At 61.5% G+C, this 19630-nt stretch overlaps 1 protein-coding gene across 2 annotated transcripts in view; it reads right to left on the bottom strand.

Moving 5' to 3' along the window:
* Positions 1-19630, bottom strand: part of COL8A2 (collagen type VIII alpha 2 chain) — a 36222-nt gene extending 16592 nt beyond the window's left edge. Inside the window, exon 1 of one of the 2 annotated variants that reach the window (XM_087761236.1) lies at positions 19555-19630. The gene's annotated coding sequence lies outside the window, so the exon portion shown is untranslated. Of the gene's footprint in view, positions 1-17907; positions 17992-19554 lie in introns of those variants that run through there. The other variant, XM_087761235.1, reaches the window with a different exon arrangement.

Here is a 19630-nt window from a genome sequence, read left to right as displayed (position 1 = left end):
CACTGCTTGATCCCGCAGCCGCCGGGTCAGGGATCAGCTAAGGCGGATTAATGACCCTCCGCCTATGTGTGCCGGGAGAGCAGCAAGGCGTGAGCCTGCCGCAGGTCACAGCTCAGGGTTTAATCCCTCACCTCTGGCTGTCAAAACTCCTCCGCTGAGCACGGGAGAGCCCTGGGCTGATCGCTGCCGACGTGCCCGGCCGTGGTCGGAGCAGCGGGTGTGCACGGAGACGAAGCCATCCCTGGGGAATGGTGGGCACCGCGGCATTTGGAGACCTGAACAGAGACCTCTGGGTCTGCACTGGCTTGGACCCGGGTCTGGGTGGAAAACCCTGGCCTGAAGCTGCAGAAACACTGGGTTTCTGCCCGGGGCACAAGGCTCAGCCCAGCTCACCGCATCCCTGGGGTGCTGTGGTCCCCTCGCCAAAACAGTTGGGGTGTCCCCCCAGGCGCACGTGGAGGCGAGCAAGACCCAAGGGACATGTTCCGCCCCTCGCCCCGGCCCCGACGGAGGGTTTCTGCGCCCTGAGCTCCCCGGTCCCATCCTCCTCCCCCCGCCAGCCTCAGCTCCACCGAAATACCAGACTGCGCACAGCATTAATAGCAGGGTTGCCTGCCAGGTGCATAGTTTGACCAGTCGGATCACACATGCCAAACCACAGGTATTTTATGAGACGTTTCCTGTTATGAAGACATTTTTGTGGGGATTCATTTTTTTCTTCCCCTCTTCTTCCCCTCTCCTCCTCCTCCTCCCGGCGGGACGGTGGCCTGCCTGGGGGGCAGCAGCAATGCCTGTCCCTGACAGGCAAAAGATGGAGCAGAGGGAAAGCGAGGGCCGGAGCTGGGGCGTACGGCAAGGATGGCAGTGCTGGAGGGTCCTGTCCCCTTTGCTGCCCTGGCAGCCACCAGGCAGGGTCTGGAGCCCCTCTCCCGGGGTCTGCACAGACACAGTGGCAGCGGCCAGGCTGCGCAGGGTCCCAATTGCCGCGTGAGCCCCGGCCCATGCCGCGACCTGAGCACAGCCTCTCGCGCCCACATCCCGGTGCGGGAGGTGATGCATCTGCCCAGACGTCCCGGGGAGGGCTGCAGGAGCTCGGGCATCGCTCCCCGAGGGACGCGTGCCCGCTCGGTCAGCCAAAGCAGCCCTGCCCCAGGGACACATCAGCTCTGGTGGGAAGCAGCCGGTGTTTACCCGGGGTCCGTGGGTCAGATGCCACTTTGCCCCCATAGCTCCCATGCAGAAACAGCATTTTCTACTGCAACGGGTACTTTGCAAAGAAATCTGCTAAGCCTGGAGGGACCCACAGAGAGCAATTCCCATCTTGGGGAATTTGCGGGCAAGTGGCCATCAACCGCAGACATTTAAACTCCCAGCCTCGTGCTGGGGTCACCAGCTTAATTATAATGAGCTGCAGTCCAGGCCGGAGCCTTCTGGGGCAGGGGTGCTCAGAGGGGCTGGGGCAGCTCGCTCAGGGGGCTGCTGCCCATGCCGCGGGCCAGGACATGTGGGGTAGCAATGCCCCGGGGACCTCCCGGGTCCCCATCCACGCTGTCCCCGCTGAGAACCAGGGCGATGGTGCGACACAGAGCAGCCTGGTGCTGCTGGAGCCCATTGCACCTGCACCAGCACCATGGTGGGGATGTGGTTTCTGCACCCAAGTGAACGCAGTGACGCTACGGCTGCTCCAGCCCCTGTCCATAACCCTGTGGGAAGGGAACCCCCATGAAGGGGGATGCAGGCGATCGAGGAGCAGTGGGAGCCCATAACAGCACTAGGTGAGCCGCTGCTGTGGGGTGAGGCCGAGACCTGTGGTGGCTTCAAAGCTCACTTGGGAGGACCTTGCCCTGAGCTGGGCATCTCTTCCCTTCTTTCCAAGCCACCCATGGCAAGCATGGCAGCATTTTCAGCCACTTCCTCAGCACCTAATGATCCATCACCAGGGCAAAATTTGGGGCAGGGGATGGAGGGGGCCAGAAATGCCCAAGCTGCCAAGAGCGAACAGGAGGAGAGGTCCCATCTGAACCCACGGACGTTCATTCCTCAGTGGATTAGGTTTTAAGCAGCAAGTGGCTGCTCAGTAGGACCAGTCCATGTGACAGCATCCAGGAGCTTCTCCTGCCCCAGACCCCAACGCCAGCCCCTCCGTTCACCAGCCCCGACGCCCGGCTGTCCTCTCACCCCCTGCAAGAACCCCCACAGCAGCTCCAGTTGCAACAAGGAGCCTCAACGGCAGCGCCTGCCCTCCTGCAGGACGGACACACTCCATCCATCGTGGCCTCGTGCCACAGTGGAAACAGGCTCCCAAGCAGTGGAAGCATGTGGGGACAGCAGCTCCCAAGCCGGCTCCCGGTGCCCCCAGGCGAGCTGGTGCCGCTGGTCGGCAGCTCATTCCCCGGCACGGCGTTACCACCGCAGCATCCCCTGCACCGTTGTTTTCCCGGGCTGAGCACCACCGCTCCTCGCCAGCGCCGCCCTCTGCCGCTCTCCCAGCTGCCCAGATATGACGGCAAATTTGTGAGCTGCTGCAAAAACTTCTTGTGTGTGAAACGCCAAGGAACATAACCCCGGCCTCCGCCCCCGCCAGCGAGCCTGGCTGCCCGGGATGGGAAACTGCCTTGCAGTGTTTATCCTAACAGTCATTTTATTTTAATGTCAGGGGTTGAAATCCTGTCTCCCTGGTTTTGCTGGGTCCTTTGATCTCCGTTTCCTCTCCTCTTCCAGCTTTTTAGCAACACCCCCAGGTGAGCCTGCGTGCGCCTGGCTGGTGCCTGTGCTGCTGCCTGCAGCCTGCCCGGCCGGGCAGCCATGCTCCGGCAGCTGCCCGCACTCCCGCACACCCTCACCATGCACGGCCTCCAAAAACCCCTCTGTGATAACACGCCGGTGAAACCAGCTTCGCCCTCGGAGCAGCGTTTCCTTGGGATTTCAGTGTGCGGGGGGCGACCCCAGAGCCCAGCTCCTGGCCCCCGACAGGGCAAGACCCCGGTGGGGGCACCCCCGGCTGCACCAGCCTCCCCGCCATCCACTGCAAACCCTCCCGGCGTGACCGCTCCTCGGCTGCCACCGCTCCCCGTCCCAGCGGGTCGGTCACAGCCCTTGGGGACTGGGTTGGCCATGTGCCTCTGCACAACAGCGTGGCCACAGGTGATGGGGACCTGCCCTGCTCCGCCAGCCCCGGGGGTCAACCTGGGCAGGTGCGGTGCTGCCGGTGGGGTCTGGGCACAGGGTACCCCCACCGCCGCGTCCCCGAGCCAGCCACTGTGCCACTTCTGGGGTTAGCAGAGGGAAAATATTGTTTGTGCTTCTCTAATATCTGCCTTCTGTTTTGCATTTGCCATTTCTTCAAAGATAGGGAGCCGCCTCTGCCAAGATTCCTGAGGAGATATCCTCAGCAATGCCGACCACGCTCCCCACCGCACTCAAAGAAAACAAATGTCAGGCCAAGGATTGATATGAAATAGTTTAAAAATGAGAAAAAGCTGCCTTAGAGCTAGGTTTACATTAAAATAAATTTCAGGAGCGGGAGCCTCGACTGCGTCCCTCCCCGGCGGGTGGGCAGGCGGCGCGGGGTGATGGTGTTACCTGCCGGGGCGGTGCCGCGGCCCTGGCCGCTCCGAAAGCTGCCCTCGCCTCGCGGCACGTGGCCCAGTACTGGCTGCTCTGACCCTTCCCGGGGTCCCGTCCCGGGGTCTCCAGGGTGCAGTGGGGAGGAGGAGCGGGGGCTGCACCCCTCCAGCTGGCAGGGCCCCTCGCCTGCCCTGCCCTCGCTGTGCCCCAGGAGGTGACCGACAAGCCCAGCCTTGGCGTGGGGCTCTCAGGGGCTTAAAGCATGTGACTTTGCTGCGCTCTCAATTAACCCAGTAAAGAAAATGAGCGGCAGCTTCTCTCCGGACAGCGGGGGCTCCCGGCAGGACCCTCATCCCCAGCTGCCGCAGCCTGAACCCCCCCCATCCCGCTGCCCCGCGCACCCCGTCCCCATCCCCATCCCCTGCTGCCCCCAGGGCCCTGCACCACAAAGGAGCTTTTCTGGCACGGCAGCAGTGGCAGAGCTGCTTACACATATTCACACCCCAGCGAGGGGATGGAACGCACGCTTTTCAGGCAGTATTTTAGTTTGTGTTATTTAATTTAATTTAATTTATGGGAGCTGATGCGAGATCCCAGCAAGCCTGAGGTGTTCAGTGGAAACTCTGACAAGACGCTACCATAAACTGCGCTCCCGCCGCCCGGCCAGCGCTGGCCCCGTGCTGCCGGCTTGGATTTCAGGTTTTCCTCCGCGCTCTGTAATGACCGTTTCGGCAGGGCCGGCGCCACGGTGGGTGCAGAGCCTCTGCGAGGCTGCGCTCCCGGGGCTCTGCAGCACCGCGGGGCTCCGAGTGCCGATCCCAGCGCCACTCCGGCTGCAGGCAGCCCCCACGACACCCCCCCAGCACGTGCCTTTCTGTCGCGACGGACACGGGTTGTGTAAAATCAGGCTGATTTTTTCCCAGAATTTAGTTTGGAAAAAATTTGTCCGACGCTGTCACAAGATGTTTCAACATCGCTGAATCAGCTGCTTTGATTTTTCAATTTGAAATTTTTTTCTTTTTTTTTTAGTTTCCACATTTCCTTTGTCTCGGAGCCTAAAGCCTCACAGGGAATTCCAGCAGCCCTGCTTTCCTGGGGATTACGCCAAAACCGTATGCTGTCCCGCGCCCCGTGGCCAAGGCAGCAGCGAGTCCCACGGGGCACCTCCGCTCCCCTCCTCCCCCGGGGTTCCCGGGTCTCAGCCAGCCGGGTGCCGTGTCCCAGGGGACACGGGGGGCCGCTCGCTGTTCCCACGTGCACCATCTGTATTTGTCATAGACAAAGAGCTTTCAACCTCAAGTAATGCCAATGTGCCGCTAGCCGAAGCCGCAGCTCCTAATTTCCAGTGCAATCAAGTATCTCCTTTAAGCTGCTTTAAAGGGTTCCAGATCCCCTCCGCCTGCTCCTGGCTGGACCCCTGCACCCACGAACCGTGTTCATCTCCTGCCGCTTCTGCTTCTCCTGATGCGGCACCATCCAGCCGGCAGAGCTGCCCTGCCCGGGGGCACACGGTGCCCTGTGGAGCAGCCAGCGGCGGCCAGACCCAGACTGCACCAGGGCAGCTGCCCAGAGGAAAAATGGATGGCTTTTGTGTGCCCCAGACCATCCCAGGGGAAAAAAACACTTCTGGGTCCAGGTCAGGGGAAGGAGCGGCAGGAGCAGCTGGGACAGTGCTGGGAGTGAGCCGGCCGGGAAAGGCACCAAGGAGCCGGTGACCTTCGCAGGCTCCAGGGCTCGGGAGCACGAGGGCCAGCCCTGCCTCCCCGCAGGGCGCAGAGCACTCGCCTTGGGTGTCTCTGTTACCACTGACCCTTTGCCAAGCAAAACTGGGGACCTGGAGTTCAAGCACGAGTGGAAATCAGTGCAGAATATACAGAATATTTTCTTAGTGGAACTTATTTATTTCTGTTAGAGACGCCAGCCCTCGGACAGACACACAGCCAGCGGCGCTCCAGGCTGTCCCCGCGTCCTCGTGTCCCTGTAGTATCCCGGGGGCACGTTTTGCTGGAGGAAGGGATGGAGCCTGCAGCAGTGATGGCGCAGGGCCATGCACCGTGGCCCCGTCCCGGGAGCTCCGGGATGCAAAGCCGGGGATGGAATCGGGGTGGACAGGGAGGGCTGCACCAGCCACCGCGGCTGGCCAAGCCGAGGCCAGGGGACTCACTTATTACAAAATCTTTTGTTTGGGCTTCGAGCTGGAAAAACATCCAGCCCCTCTTTTCCAGGCAGAGTTTTCCTCTGCGCTATGTTGTGTGGGAACCTCTCTCCGTTCCTGCTTGGGACCTGCTGCCCAAAGAGGGGCTCATCCTGCCCAAGGCCATATGGGCTGGTGGTGGCACGGCGCTGAGCCCAGTGAGGACCCCCTGCCTCTGCACGGGGGCACCCACTCGTTTGGGCACAGGTGCCGGGAGGCTGCCGTGGTGCTCGGGAGGGGACTGGCACCCGTTCCTGCACTCAAGGAACCCCAACACCGATCCCAATTGTCCCCCCGTGCTGGGGAGCAGTCCCAGATGGGGGGAGCAGACCTGACCCGGGGCAGGCGTGGGCACGTTGCTGCCTTCTAGGAAATGGTGGGCATGCAGCAGCCCCGCTCGGGCGAGCGCTGGGCATCTGCTGCGGGTGCTGTGCTGCTGCGCTTGCCTGACATTTATGAGCCTTCACATGTGGCAATGAAACATGGGGAAAAAATTAAATGGACCTATTCATCCCATTTTTCTACAATACTTATACAAAAAAAAAAAAACAAACAAAAAGAGAAAAGAAACCCAAGAAACCTTTCAGCCTTCAACCTGGGAGCTATTGCATGGGAACGGAGCAGGGAAAGGCCCTTGGAGGTGCGGGCCGGGCAATGCCCCCCGATCCCTGCCCAGGGAGGGGTGACAGCCCCCCGGCCGCGCTCACAGCACACCCCAAATCTCTGCGCCGAGAGGCTGGCGGGACCTGTCCCGGCGACAGGCACCACCAGCCTCGCTGCTGCAATAGAAATAACTGGAACGAGCAGAGCTGTCCTGCAACCGCAGGCAAGTCCCGGAGAGATGTGGGGCTCCGGAGGATCCCACCCCATCCCCAGCCGCCTGGCCAGGGCTCAGCCAGCCCCCGGCACGCCTGTGGTGCGGCTGGGCTCCCAGGAGCCTTCCTGCACAAGCCCACGGACATTTTCCACCTCATTTACAGCAAGAGCATTAAAATGCTGTTTTCTGAAGACACGGCACATTGAAATGTCAGGCCCTGGGTGGAATTTGGCGGGGGCCCAGTGGGAGGACAGCTCTGGCCACGGCTGGGTGCCCGGAACCCCCTCGTCCATGCTGGCCCTTGGCACACTGCAGCTGGCCCCAAAGGGAGGCACCGGGTCTGCAATGCCACTGCCGCCTCCGTCCCTCCCGGCACGCTGCAGGCAGGGCAGGCAGCATCGAGTGGAGGCGGCCGGTGTGAGGAGCCCTGGATGGGGTCCTGCCCTGGACGGGGTCCTGCCCCCGCGCTTGGCTCCCGGCGCCGTCTCCTGCCCGCTGCCGGGCTCCTTTTGTCAGGATGTTATGGCTGCCCCCTCCCACGGCCCTCTCTGGGCTCTGCAAGGGTCAGACCGCGGCCCTGGCGAGCCAGGCTTCCTCTGCCAGCAGAAAGCAAACGCCGCGCAAGGCCACTGTCCCACGGCCTCCAACCATCCCTGCCTGGGCCAGGCCAGCGCTGCGGCAAAAATACGGCATGTGGCCAGGCAGCACCGGGCACTGGAGGTGAAGCCATAAAGCCGGCACTCTCCTCCCACCCCTTCTCCACCAACTGGAGCTGGCCAAGGGGCCATTTTGCCGCAGCCAATGTCCCTTCTGTGCGGTGCCCGGCACGCACTGTACCCCAGGGCTGCTCTGCTCCCCTCGCGGGAGCATGGCATCAGGTCCCTGCCAGCGCTTACCCCCTTTTTCCACAACACCACAGGCCTGTGCTGCCGGGGAGGTTTCCACAGGCACCCAGCCCCTGCGGCAAACCCAGCCCTGGGCACGGCTGGTGCCCGCTGCCCGCTCCTGGGGCATCCCTCCTTGCTGGGGGACAGCCAGCCCCAGGGCACACGTCCCATCAGGAGGCAGGCAGGAGCAGGGACACATCCTGGCTGGCCAGGGAAGCCCATCCTGGTGCTGCAGGAGCGGTGGGCGCCCGCCCGGCTGGGGAGAGAGACCCAGGGGCTGCTGTGCAAGGGCGGCCGGGATGGGAGTCGGGGATGGGGGAGCCCTGCTCCCACACCCAGCCCCGGGGCTGCCTCTCTGAGCATCCTGGCCAGGCACGCCTTGGCGGGGCAGCAGGGCTATTTTGGGAGCTTTCAGCACCACCCAGAGAGGTGTCCGATGCTTTTATTTATAAACCCACTGGCTCCTGCCCAGCTCCAGCCAGCTCGCATGCAGGAAAAAGCCCAACGGAGCCAAGGCAAACAGAGCCAGCAGCATCCCCACACGGTAGGAGGTAACACTGAGCAGGCCAAGGATGCTCCAGCTGAACCGCCCAGCCCCGGGCTGCCCGGCGGGATGGACATGCCTTGGCACCACGGCCCCGGGGCCAGGCTTCAACAGCACAAGGCTGCAGCTATGTCTGCGTGGCCGCCCTGGGCAGACCCGGCCATGCCAGGGCTGCCGCGGAGCAGGTGGGGGCTGCCAGCAGGACCCCGCGTGCTGCCCCCAGCACAGGTCCTGCTGCTCAGTGCCAGGGACCCGCGCGTGCGGCACAGAAGTGCCCGTGCCCCCCTCGGGGTGCTGCAGAGCTGCCACAGGTAACTGGTAACCGGTAACCCCTGATGCTGCGGCTGCTCCCCGCTTCCCACCCTGCTCCCCAGGCACTTCACTGGGACAGGCGCCCCACTCGCAGTCAGCGCTCTCCCCAGGGATGCTGTGGGGGAAAGTACCTTAAATACTGCCTGGGGCTGGGGCCAGAGCCCTCGTGCCCAAGGGCAGAGAGGGATGCAAACTCCCGCAGCTCCTATGAGCTGCCAAGCTTGGGTGGCCAGAGGTGAGGGTCCAGCCCCATCCAAGGGGGCAAAGGGGCTGCCCCACGGATGGGATCCCCCCAGCACTGGCTCCAGCCCCCGGCAGCGCAGCAACAATCAGGTTATTGTCAGCATGCCGCCAAGGACATGAGTGTGCCGGGAATTCAACAACCTGGTGCTTTCTGCCTGTCACTGGCTTTGCCAGCCCAGGCTAATCCCGTAAGATGCCCCGTCAGCACAGCCACAGCCCGGCAGCCTGCAAGGAGGGATGGCGGCTCCCGGCCCCCCAGCCCTCTCATCTCCCCCAGACACGGTCCAGGGGCAAAGGCGCTGCAGTAACACGGCCCCAGCGGCTCCCATCTGGCCCAAGGTGGGCGCAGACAAAGGCGCTGCGAGCGCCAGCTCCAGCCGCTTCGGGGACTTGGCTAATGGGGTCCATTTGCTGGGTAGTTCTTGGAATAACAAATTGTATCATCCAAAAAAGCAAAACCACAAAAGAGGATCGGCTTGCAGCCCAGCTCACAAAAGCCCCTTGTCTGGAGGCCCCCCGCACCCCCCAATCTCCCAGAGAAAACTCAATTTAACCAAAATAAACAGCGCACCCAGCCCTGTGCTCTCATGCTCCCCAGCAAACTGCAGAGCGATGCGGGCTCAACCCAATACCGCAGCTGGCAAACTCAATCACCCGGCTTGCCACGCACCTGGGACACCCCCGCCAGCCCCGGCTGTTCAGCTGTGCCGTGCCGTGCAGTGCCGGAGAGCTGCTGACCTCTCCGTCTCAAGGTGCTCCACCTAGCCAGCAAAATTGTACCGCTCGAAGCTGGATAGCTCCCTGGATGGCAGAGCCCTGCCGCAGCCTGGGGGGCCACCAGCTCGCCCTGCGCTGTTGCAAACCCCATCTCCCACTCCCTCCAATTGAGCAGCAAACACGAAGAAGACAAGGGCAGCCCCGGCTCCGGCAGGGCTTGCGCAGGAGCAGGGAAGAGTGAGGCACGGACTTCCCCGCAGCAGGATGAAAGATGAGGCTTGACACCTGCTAAACCCTCTAATCCTCCTCTTGTTCATCACTATCAGCTCTCCAGCAGGCTTGGAGCCCGCCAGCCAGGTGGGAGGCAGAGATTTACAGCAAGCGAGCCTCTCTGGCAGCGCCAGGGAGCGCGGCAGGGAGCAATCCCAGCCCAGCGGCGGGACCAGCCAGACGGACCCGTCGGCTGCCTCCGGTTTCTAACTCCCGGGGGCCACATCCCACGCCTGCGCTTGCGGCCGGACTCCAGGGAAGCGCACCCAGGGTCACGAGTGCCCGTTTGCACCCTAATTGCACACATTACAGGAGGTGCCCGTCTGGGCCCTCTCCTGGGAGGCTGCGAGAGGGGGAAATGGCTGAAGGGAAGAGAGTTAAACCCCTTCCCAGTGGGGCTGCCCTCCAGATGGGATTTTGGGCTGTTCCTCCAATTGGGATTGGACCCCAGGGAGCAAACCCCATCCCGTGCCAAGAGCCCCCATGGCAGCTGGCCCCAGAGGGGCCTTGCCATTGATAGGTGTCCCCACCACGCCTCCAGCAGCCCCACAACGAGGCGGACAGAGGTTTGCTTCTCCCACAGCCCTGGTCTTCACGCCTTCACATGCAGAACAGGAGCGCCGGCTGCCAGCCCCCATCCGGGAGCTCTGCTCCAGTCCCAGCCCCCAGCACTGGTCAGGTACCCCAGCCCCAAAACTCACATAAATTATTTGCAACCTGTCACCTAAGCAAGTCTGTGTTTCAGGCCAGGTTTCATCCCTGGACCTGCTACCACCAGCCAGGATGTTCAAATAGACGATTTGTGACACCCCGTCCCACCCATGCAGGATGCCACAGCCCCGCAGCACACAGGCGCTGGGCTGGGAAACGGCCACACTGGCATTTGCCTGATGGCCCCTGGGAGCACAGGACAGGAGGGGGCTGCCGGAGTCCCGTACCCGGCTGTGTCCAAGACAGTCGCTCCAGCATCTCCCTTCTTCCCAGCTGGATGCCCGGAGAAAGCCGAGGCCAGCAGAGCTCTGGACCACGGGCGACCCTGCCGTCACGGCTCATCTGCCGCGGGTAATTTGCTGCCTGCCCGGCAGCACTCTCACTGCATTCCTGCCCTAAGTACCATGGATTTGCTGCACTTTATGAAAAACGAAAAGAATGTTTTAAATGAAATTAATTCTTACGAGCCCAAGATTTCATAAAAGCGCTGCCTGGGCACAGCTTGGCATGGGCCCGCTCTTGTTCACTGTATTGGCCTTCCCCTGGGGGGAGAAAAATACCAGACTTGGAATAAAATAATTACAAACTCATTGTACAGCTCTGCTTATAACTGCTCGGAGGAGTCTGGGGTCTCATCCTAGCTCACAGTTTATGTTCGGCAATAACATCACACGTGGTCTTTAAGAAACAGCTACAAGAGAATGTGTAATGGAGAAAAGCATCAGCGGACGTGCCAAGCAGCATCAAACATGCCCCAGCAGGAGGAGCGGTGCCGGGCATCTGAGCATCTCACATCGGGACCATGTCATCTGAGCCAGCACTTCCTAGCCGGCGCGGTGCGGCACGGCGCAGTGTTTGGCACGGACAAGGCCCGGTTGCAGCACAGATGTTTCTGTGCCAGCGGTGGGCAGGAGCGAACGGAGGTTTGGGAAGCGGGCACGGAGACGCTGGTGCTCGCACAGCCCCACCAGCTTCCTTTGGAGGCAGACGGGGGAACTGATGCGACACTGCCTGGCTCTCCCTTTCATCTTTACTTTAAAAAGTCACTAAATTAAAACCACAAAGCCACCCAAGCCCTGAAGCGACTCTCTGCTATCCCGCCAGCCCCCACGCCAGGGATGCTTGGCAGGACGTGGCACTCGCTCGTGGCCAGAGCAGCTCGCAGCTGCCCTGACCTTGTTATTTACGTAACGTAAAGCACTATTTTCATCTGTTCACGCATCATCCACAAGCCGGCAATCAACGTGACCCTCAGAGGTCCATGGGCACATGGCAGTCACTGAGCTCTGGGACCCTCATGCTGCCGTGGCCACGGGGACACCCCAGCCCCAGCCCCAGCTGCACCCGAGGTGCCTGGGCTCCTCACCCCGGGGGGCTGCGGTCTCTGCCCACCCAGCTGCAGCGAGTGGGTTTGTCAGCCTAAGCCCTTTGGGGCCCAAGGGATCTGAAATGAAAGGCAAAGAAAAGACAAAAATATCGCTGTTGTAATCCAAACCCAGGACCTTTGGGGATCTGCCTGTGGGTTGTGAGTGCCAGGCTGGCAATATCAGGAAATATGAAGAAATAGCAATAAAAGTAGGCTTGTTTCTCTCCGCTGGCTGGCTGGCTTACAGGACACTGGAGCAGCTGAGAAATACCTTCCTGCAGTCCTTGACAATGCATGTTTGAGGCTGAAAATATGCTTCTCTGGCAAAAGCCCACATATTTAACCCCGGTGGGCACCAGCAGCTCGCCCCGCGGGTCCAGGAGCAAGGCACTGGGGAGAGCAGCGGGACTTCCCACCCTGGGCACGCAAGCGCGGTGGGAGCCGTGGCTCTCGGCTGCTGACATCAAGCCGCTGAACAGCGAGCAGGATGCAAGGGCGATAAGTACCAAGTGTTGAAATTAAAGCTACGCTGAAAGCAAAGGAACTGTTGCAGCTCCCCTCCGTGCCAAGCCTCCCGTCGCCTTATCAGTGCTTCCCTGAAAAAGATGGCTGTGTTGTCCTGACATTAAATATTCTCTTTGCAGGGATCCATATCTCCTCCATTTCACTTGCAGCACCCGAATGCTCGAGCCCTGATGCACACCCTGGATTCCCACTCTTGCCCCTTGGAGCCAAGCCTGGAGCAAAGCCAAAATCTCCAAAGAAAAAATGCAGCCAGAGCTTCCAAGTTTCATGGTAAAACCACATGATTTTGATGGGAAGCCATAAATCAGGCCCAGGCTCTCTCAGCCTCCGGTAACTTCTTAAAACAAATCTGGGCTGAATTTTAGGACTTGTAATGAAATCTGAAAGCAGGTGAATTGGCCGCAGGCATTAAGCATCACTGCAAGCGCTGTGCATGGAGCAGACTTGGCTGCTACGGACGGCCCTGATCCTTGGCTGAATGGGCTCAGCTCCCCCTTAAAGACGGGGCGCAACCAAAGCAACTTCCACCTTCTGCAGGTGTGAGGTTCATGTCTCTTTGCTCGAGAGCATAAGAGCCCTGAGCACTGCTCTGTCCCCAGCCCTGGGGCACAGACAACGTCTCCAACGTCCCCGACAGCGGGAGCAGGGAAGGGAACACCCTCACAATGCCACGGGCAGGACCCATCTGCCCTGCCCTGCCCGCAACTTGGGCACAGGGGGATTTTGCAGCGAAAGGGGTAAATCCTTGCGTGCCTGCAGGGATCAGGGCAGCTACGCGAGGTGGTCTGGCCACAGGGTCTTGGGTTTCGGTATAAAACAAAGAGAAGGCTCTTATTTGGCTAATGTGCCTCCGAAGAAAGGCTGTATCCTTGTTTGTTCCCACTGCTGCATTGTCTGCGGATAAAGACGGGGGACAGATCTCATCTGATACCAGCGATATCATCTCATCCATCTGAACAGGGCTCTTTACAAGACCCTGCTTTAGAATTTAGATCCCTGGGAACTTGGAAGGCAGCAGTGAAACAAAACCCCCCGCAAGAACAATAAAGAGGCTCTCGGCGACAGCCAGAGAGATCTGCAGGGCTGCAAGATCCCAGGGCTCCGGCATTGCTGGGCCAGCTCGGGTTTGCAGAACTCTGCTGGTTTGGGGATTCCTGGGGCCCATCCTGCCCAGGGAAGGCAGAGCTTGTGCTGGGAGTGCTGCACTTCAATGCAAGAAATAGGGACTTGGGTTTTTGGTGCAAAATATCCAAGCTGGGAAAGCCCTCGCCTCCGCCTCTCTGCATCCACTGCAGGTGGACATCAAGATCATTGCCTTCCTCCCTGGCTGCTTCTTGCCAAGCCCTGTCCTGGACAGAGCCTCTGAGGACAAACATCTCCAGATGGGCCAGAGGGACGGGTTCGGCCCCAGGGAAGGCTGCGGAGACAGGACCTGGCTGCTCTGTAGATTTTGGCTGCAGTTTCTGCCTGTGATCTGCAGCTTTGCTCCATGAACTCGGCTGACACCAGGGCCGGAGGGCCACAGGAGCACTCTGCGTTAACAGGCTGAGGGTACAGTAGAAACCCTCACGTAGCCACCTTTGTCTCCTTTTTTCTCCCACCTCATTTTTAATGGCACCCATCTTCCGCCTGCAGCGCCCCAGCGGAGCTCGGGAGCTCTGCGGGGAGGCAGCAGCCAGCGGGGAGCTGCAGAGTCCTCAGTGGGATGCTCCTGCAAGGACATGGGGGTACAGAGCAGAAGGTGGACCTGGCGAAGGGTCCGGCTCCTGCAGCTCCTTGGGACCAGCTGAGCGATGCCCGCGGGTGAGCCGGGCTCTGCAGAGCAGGGCAGGGCAGAGCATCCCGCCGGCCGCGCCGGGCCCTGCGCCCCCCCCGACCCCGCACAGATGTTTTCCCGGTACGCTGCCATCCCGCCAGCCAGGAGGGCCCTTCTCGGCCAGACTGGATCTCATCACTTTGAAGTTCACAGCCGATGCGCAGGGTTACGCAGCCAGACCAGACAGCCCTGGGGAAGAGGCCAGGCGGCCAGGGATGTGACTCAGGAACGGCTCCGGCGACAAGGGGAAAAGGAAAAGCGGTTTATTATGTCTGTGCTGGCGTCCAAGTTGCCACGCAGGGGAAGCTGAGCCCTGATCGAGAGGGGAGAGCCTGGAGAAGCCAGCAGCCCCGGAGGGCTCTGCTCCCATGGGATTGCTGCAGGACACAGCCAGGTTTCCAGCAGCACCCAGCCCCTCTCCTCAAAATGTCCAGCACAGGGAACCCCTGGGTGCGAAGGAGGGAGTGGGCATGAGCCAATGCCCCCCTCCACCTTTGTTAAGGCAGTTAATTAGCCTCTCTAATTAGGTGGTGACTGAGCGGGTGGGGGAGTGGGGAGGCTCAGAGCCCAGCGCGTGCCCAACAGAGCCGACAGCCTGCACGCCCTCCCATAGGGAAGGGGCTGGGAGGGAGAAACTGGGGGAAGACAAATGCAATTCAGTGTCTTTTTATTCCTCCCCCTCCTGAACTATTAGGTTTTATTGTCACAGACATTTTCTTTAGCGCAGGGGAATGGAAACTCTGCTCCTTCCCGGGCTGCAGACAAGCTGAAATAGGAGAGAATGACAGAGGGAGTGTGTGAGGACGGGAAAGGACCAGCCCCGCACGCCCTCTCCACCCGGGTTAATGCCTTTTGCAGGTGCCATTGCCCAAATCCCCTCGATCCGCTGTTCCCCCAGCTCGTGAGGACCGTGGCGGCTGCACGGGCAGAGGGGAGACGTGTGGGGCTCGGGATCCACAAGAGGCAGTTTTGTCACTCGCACCTCAGATCCCAAGAGGAGACAGAACATTAAAACCAGGCGTTTTTATCTCAAACTTCACAGCGAAGGCTGTGCTGCCCGCCAGCAGCCGAGCGCAAGGATGCACCATGCAGCGCCTGCGTCCCGTGATGGATCAGCTCTGAAAACAACACCCTGCTAATCTTCCTCCCCAGCAGCCATAAAACTGTCTTCCCAGTTCCTTCGGAGAGGATTTACAGCGGCTCAAAGCATCCCGGAGCGGCTGGAGGAGGGCAGAGCTTCCCGCGGGTGCTGGCCCCGCACCTGGGGCGCATCCTGGCATCGGGGCGATGCCCCCGCGCCTCTCGGCTCCCAGCCACTCCGCCTTATTTCCCCCCAAACTAACGCTCCCCAGCAGGGACCTCGCAGTCCCCGCAGAGCAGGTCAGTGCCCCCAGGGCCGTATCTGACCCCCGGAGCCTCTCGCCGGGTCACAGCCCCCCTCAAAAGGCCCAGGTGGAGACGGGGTTTCTCGGCGCTGAACCGGGCACAGCCGCCGTGGAGCAGCCGATGGAGGGGCACCCGCTTGCGCCGGGCGTGTGAGGTCTTCCCGCAGCTCCTGCGAGGCAGGGGTGCTGGCATGGCTCGGCCCTTCACTGGGCTGGTGTGCGGCCCCCGTGACGGGGGGCAGATGGAGCAGGGCTCTGCCCCAACCGGCACAGCCTGCAGTTTTGGTCACAGCCTTGGTGACCACCCCACAAATCGTGAAACGCGAGGGGCAGCATCTCACCCAGCCACAGGCTGACCAAGATGCGGCTGCTTTCCAGCCCCGGGGGGCTTTTTGGGCTCATGACCCACGGGGGTCCCAGCCCCTGTGGGGCTGAGTGCTGGGGGCCACCCCGCGACCCCTGTGCCGGGCCCCTCCGGCTGCTGAGAAAACACCGAGAAATGCTTACAGCGCTGGGCAGTGGGAGCGAGAGGGCTGCTCCTGCGCTCCCCCCGCACCGTATCCGAGTGGGAAACCAAAAACCCGACACAAGGCGAGCTGTGCTGAGCCCCTGCCAAGAGCCACGGACAGAAATATCCTTGATTTCACCAAGGTGTGAATAACTTTTGACACTTCTAGGGCTTATTGCCTTAAAAAAAATCCCCCAGCAGTCCCCATTCACACTCCACAGGACTGTGTTTCATATGAATGGAATATATGAATCACTGTAAAGAATTTAAATGCTTCCCCGTACAAAGAAAAGCTCCCTCCCCGTCTCTGCTATTGCGGCCAGGCTCTGCACAGCCTAAAACAAAGGCATGGCAGGAGACGGGGACAAATCCCCATCACCAAACCACTGCTTCTGCAGGGCAGCTCGGCGGCCGGGGACAGACTGGGCTTTCGGTTCGAGCCAGGCAGCTGGGGCAGAGCCGGGCGCCCTCCACCCCTTCAACCCTTAACCGACTCCTGTGGCTACAGCACTTGTGTTTTCCAAAATCCCGATGAGCTCCTGACAGCTCCCGGCTTCGCGTCTCTGTGTGCCTTTCACATTTCGGCTCAGCTCCCACCCCTAAACCCCAGTTTTCAGATTGGAACACGTAAATAAAGAAAATCACTTTATTTCCATTCCTCTGCCCAAACACGCCGGGGCAATCCGCTGCCCCGCTGTCGGGGGGGATCAGGTCAGCCTGCCTGATGGAAACGGGGTGATTCTTCCTGCGAGAATCTCTCCCGTTTTTTAGCAGTTTGGTTTTTGCTACTTCTTTTCCCCCTGGGCAAGAGGGCGAGGAGGAAAAATGTAACTCGAAGCCTGGCGCAGCCTCGCTGGGTTTCCAGCTGTGATGTTTCCCCTGGCATCGCTGCCCCAGCTCCGCACACGCGGTCGCGTCCGCAGCCCCGGCAGCGCGAGGGAAGCCAAGACGGGGCTCTGGGCACCCGGTTTATGTTCGGTCCCTCAAAGAGCAGCGGCAGAAAAGCCGAGCGTGGCTGGGGCCTGCCCCAACAGCCCCCATCTCCCACTGCCCACCACGGCACTGCCCCTGCCCAGGGGTCTCACAGCCCCCGGCCCCGCCGCCAGCTCAGTGTCCTAAATTCATAGGATCCGGCTCCGAAAGGAGCAGCTTTGTTTCCCAGTGTCCCTCGCAGACGGATCAAAACTGCATTTTTACAGAAGCAATAAAAATCCCAGGAATTCACCGGCCTTATGATTTATTAAACATGTTCCTTATAGCAAAGCTGCCCATAGATGAGAAATATCTCCGGTAGGTTATTGCCTCGCCTGGGGCTACCGTACAGGGGGGATCTCTCCTGGCTTACTGGGAATGTTCAAAGCTGAGGGACCTGGTAGATCAGGAGCCAACTAACAGCAACGCTCTTAAAAAAAAACAAACCAAAACCCAAATAAAATAAGCACCTTGTATTCCCAAGGTGTTTGTGGAAGGAACTGCGGCGACCTGCCCTGATCCTGCCGGTACCCAGGAACCGCTGGGTGCAGATGTTTGCAGCTGCAGGAGAGGGCAACCTCCCGGCGGGGCCAGGGCACCGAGCCGTGCCGATGTGCCAGCAGCGGCGATCCCGGAGGTCACCGCACTTTCCCCCAAACCACTTTTGTTCTCGCAAACATATTTCATAACATGAGAAAGAAAGGGCTGAACGTTAGGATACGGCTCGGTCGGTCTGGTTCCGGAACGGGGCAAAGCCTCTGGGTGCGATTCATTGGAAAAGGCACGCGATTGAAGTGGGGCAGGGGAAAAAGAAGGGATGACAAAAGGGAAAAAGAAATAAAGAAAAGCATGCAGGCGAGGACCTCGCCTGGAAAGAGACGTTTGGAAGCGTCCTTGCGGTATTCCTCTCCGCATGGGGAAAAGTAATCAGAATTACGGGGACTCGTGACTGAGAAATTCAGATTTTTCTCCCCTCCCAGCCCGGCGCGACCGGCGGGGAGCCCAGGTGAGGGCGGGGGGCAGCGAGCGGCTCCCGGGGCGCGGCGGAGCCCGTGCGGCGGCGGAGCCCTTACCTCGGCGGAGCGCGGCTCCGGGGCTGGCGGCGGCGGGGAGCGGGCGAGACGGGCCGGGCCGGGCCGGGCCGGGCCGGGCCGGGCACCCCCGCGGCGGGGCGGAGCGGGGCGGAGCGGGGCCCCGCGGGGCGGTGCGGAGCGGAGCCGGGGGATGCGGAGCGGAGCGGAGCGGGCAGCGCTGCCGGCGGGCGCGGGGCCGGGCTGGGCTGGGCCGGGCTGGGCTGGGCCGGGCTGGCTGCTGCGCTTTTTTTCCTTTTCCCTCTTTTTTTTTGTTGTTTTTTTTTTTTTTTTCTTTTCTTCTCCCCCCTCTCCCGCGGAGGTCGCAGCCCGGCAGCTCCTCCGTTCCTCCGTTCCTCCGTTCCTCCGTCGCAGGAGGGAGACTGCGCGCAAAATAAATCAAGAAAAGCGCGGCCCCCGGCCCCCGGCGGCGGGTGGGAGCTGAGGGCACTCGGCCCCTTCCTCGCCACCCCAGGGCGTGGGCAGGGGGCCCGTGGGCACGGCACACACCCCTGGACCCGCTCTGCCCTCGCCTGGTGCGGGGATGCCCGGTGCCCTGGGGATGCTGGTGTCAGCAATACCAGCCGCAGCGGTGGGAACAGAGCCCCCTTCGTCTGCAAAGCACCCAGAGCTGGGTGCTGCCTGCCTCCAACGCTGCCCTGGGCTGGGGCAGAGCGGGGTTCAACTCTCTGTCCCCTTTTTGGCCCATCTAGAGCAGCTTGTTCCCATGCTCCCCCAAACCCACCACCCGTTCCCTTTGCGGGCACAGGATCAGCACGAGCAGGAGGTGCTCCCACCCTTTGCTATGGTGGGGGGACTTCACCACCCCAAAAATCCTGCTGCCCTGAGCAGAAGAGCAGGGAAAAGTGGTGCCAGTGCAGCCAGGTCCTGCTGCCTCTTGGTTCGGCACAGTTTCAAATCGTGCACCGAGACAGATGTGCTCCGATCCCGGGGGAGCGGGGTGCCTGCAGCCCCCACCTCGAGCCTTTCCCAGCCACCGTGTGCTGCCCATTCCCGAGGCAGAGGAGTCGTGGCGTCCCGCTGGCAGCCGCGTGCCAGGCACAGCCGGGACACCGCTGGCACTGCCGCAGCTGCCGGGGTGCACAGGCCCGCGGGGTGCAGGGCCCCGGTGTGTCCCGGGAGGCAGATTAGGGTTGCTCAGGCAACAGGCATGGAGAAAGCCTGTCTGGATCGAGGCTGCCGGGGCGCACAAGGGTGTTTGTTTTCTGTATTAAGCGCCTGAGCAAGGGGGGGCATCAGACGGCTAATCCCCCCTCAATGCCTTCCCTCGGTGAGCGGCCGCCGCAGGGCCGGACCCTGCTCCCAGGAATGCTGATGTGCTCTGCCCTGCGCGGGCGGATGGGGCTGGGGCTGGGGCGGGGTCCCCTCTGTGCCTGAGCAGGCAGGGCTGGGGGGTCCACCTGGAGCTGGTCCCTACCGCAGGCCACCACGGTGAGCAGCTTAGAGCAGCCCCGAGGCTGCTCCTAGCCACGGCTGAGCCCGGCTGAACCGCGGTGCACCATCACCTGCTGCTCAGGGACCGCAGCATCAGCGGGACGGCTGCCGGCAGAAAGTGCTCTGCTGCCGTCTTGGCCCTGCGGCTGCCATAGCCCAGGAGTGCCAGTGCTCCTGCCCTTGCCCTCATCTCACCTGCAGCCCCCAGTGCTGCCGAGCCCAGGCTCAAGGCAGAGCACAGAGGGGCCTCCGCCGGCACAGCGGCTCCTGC

This window comes from Nipponia nippon, unplaced genomic scaffold (assembly GCF_047370975.1).
Source record: "Nipponia nippon isolate SJK-2023a ecotype South Korea unplaced genomic scaffold, ASM4737097v1 scaffold_23, whole genome shotgun sequence".
Lineage (NCBI taxonomy): Eukaryota > Metazoa > Chordata > Aves > Pelecaniformes > Threskiornithidae > Nipponia > Nipponia nippon.
The sequence above is the reverse complement of the archived record's forward strand: the minus strand, read 5'-3'. Positions and strand labels throughout refer to the sequence as shown.